The sequence below is a fragment of the Lacerta agilis genome, chromosome 6, assembly GCF_009819535.1.
Source record: "Lacerta agilis isolate rLacAgi1 chromosome 6, rLacAgi1.pri, whole genome shotgun sequence".
In the NCBI taxonomy this organism is placed as follows: Eukaryota; Metazoa; Chordata; class Lepidosauria; order Squamata; family Lacertidae; genus Lacerta; species Lacerta agilis.
This window is the reverse complement of record NC_046317.1, coordinates 47,199,294-47,201,444: the sequence shown is the minus strand read 5'-3', so window position 1 is coordinate 47,201,444 and position 2,151 is coordinate 47,199,294. Positions and strand designations below refer to the sequence as shown.

The 2,151-nt window shown below is 40.4% G+C and overlaps 1 non-coding gene across 1 annotated transcript; it reads left to right on the top strand.

The window, feature by feature from the left end:
- Positions 1-851: 851 nt before the first annotated feature.
- On the top strand, positions 852-1,016 carry LOC117049298. Its single transcript, XR_004426934.1, has one exon. It is a non-coding gene; the product is annotated as a U1 spliceosomal RNA (small nuclear RNA).
- The last annotated feature ends 1,135 nt before the right edge of the window (positions 1,017-2,151 follow it).

The following is a 2,151-nucleotide window of genomic DNA, read 5'->3' as shown; positions in this document are numbered from 1 at the left end:
ACCATCTCAAGAAATCATTCAGCAGACGCTCTGCCATGTTAGGTGACAAAAAAAGAGATCCTTTCAGAGCCAAACAGAAGCACTGCACCAAAAATTACTTAAATCCCCTTCTTCATCCATTGTGTTAATCCATGCACTCCAGTTCGACAGTGAGATAGAGAAGGCATACCAAGCCATAGCTTTCTGTATGAAGTCATCATACCACTGTACATATTGTTGTGAGTCTCTGGAGTGGTACAGGACATGGTTCATGGGCCAGATCTGGCAGGGCGCATCCTTTTGTTAGATTAACTACAGTCAATATGTTACCACAGAAATATTTAGCCAACAACTTCTTGAAGTAGGATCGTTTTATGTATGTTCTGAATAGGAATGTTCTGAGAATAGAAGGGGGCAGGTCTTCCTCTTTGTCATCCCTGACTCAGGTCTGAGCCAGGACAACTTCTCCTCCAATGAAGACCTCATGACACAAAATCTGCAGAGCCTTTGGAGGCTCCTGATTCTAGCACTACACCAGCCACTTTCAGGATCTCCAGAGAAACAATGCCAGGCCCTTGACAGATCAAGGCAGGGCACTCCTTCCCAGCAAAGGGCACAGTAATCCAGGTGCCTGTCTATACAGGACAGACAGCAGTTTGAGTTGGAAAGAAGTGAAGGAACAGAGAGCTGAGTTTAATATCTGTATGGATCACAGGTTTCTAGTAGTCTCCACAGAGATCTTGTGTAGGACCAGTGGACTTCAAGCCTATCTGTTCTGAATGTTTAAGCTGCATCTCTCCAACTCTGCTCAACTTGTACATTTGTAAACACTGTAAATGTAAATATTTTATCTCTGGTGATTTCCAAAAGAAAACCAAACCTGGGTTAGCAGCACCCCTAAATCTTCACAGTACTCATTAAAGTGTTTTTCCAGAGTGAGGCTCATCCGTTGCACTCTGGTTGCGCTGACCCCTGCAAGTTCCCCAAATATGGGAAACTTGACTGAGTAATTTATGATTAGAATAGTTTGCTAGCTTGACATTTCTACTGCACATCTTCAGCATCCCCTTTCAACTTGTCTAAAAGCTGTTTGGAGCCAATAATGGCCTCCTGTGAGTACAGTATTATGTTCTGTGATAGCAGATGCCGACATAAAAGCAAATCAGATTAGAAGAGATTTGTTCCTCAGAACCACACATTTGTAAGATGAATTAAAAACAATTCAGTTTATAGAGGAATCTTCTAGAGAAGGATTCTATCTTAAGCAGAAGTCCCATGATAGAAAGTGCTAGAACTCATAAAAACATTTGATGTTCATGGTATATAGTGAAGGAACTGGGTTCAGAAGTTTGCTCACTGCTGAAGTTTAATGGCACTTTAGCCCACAAGTATTTCACATCATTACAGTTAGTACAGAAACACTGGCTGATTAGGAATAAGAATAACCTTTCTTCATTATTCCTAATCATCAAAGGACAGAAAGAACAATTAGGTTAATGCCATATTCATATGCAAGATTAAGTGGTTTTATTAAAAATGGATAGGCAGCTTATTCCTGTTTTGCTCCCTCTGAATAGCAGACTGGGTGTCTGTCCAATAATTGTTCAGCTACAGAAATGGTCATGGTAACAAATAATTTCCCATGGAGCCTGGGGGAGTTCCTATGGGCTGGTGCTGAGGCAGAAGCACTTGAACTCAAAATTAGAATAATATGGATTCACATATTACTGTAGTGTAGCAAGTATTAAGAGAGAATGGTTTTTGAAGGAAAGTTATAATGTATGTGTGTATGCTCTGAGCAGTTGTTTCATTGTTTGCTATTGGCCACCTAATAACCAAGTTTGGGGTAATAATAAAAATATTTTAAATACAACTATAAGACATAAAAACAAGCAAAAATATATATAACAGCATAATAATTCCTGCAGCAGAGAGTAAAAGCAGTATAATGCTTTGGGTTCTCTTATTTTTTAGAAGTGGTAATGGTGCCTGAAATCTTTGGAGGGTCGTAAGAATATAAGAACCACCTGTTGGATCAACCCAGTGGTCCACCCAGTCCAGCATTCTGTTTTCACAGTGGCCAACCAGATGCCAATCAGAAGCCCACAAGCAGGATCTCCTGCAGTTTCCAGCAAGTTGTATTCAGAAGTATACTGCCCCCAACAGTGGAAT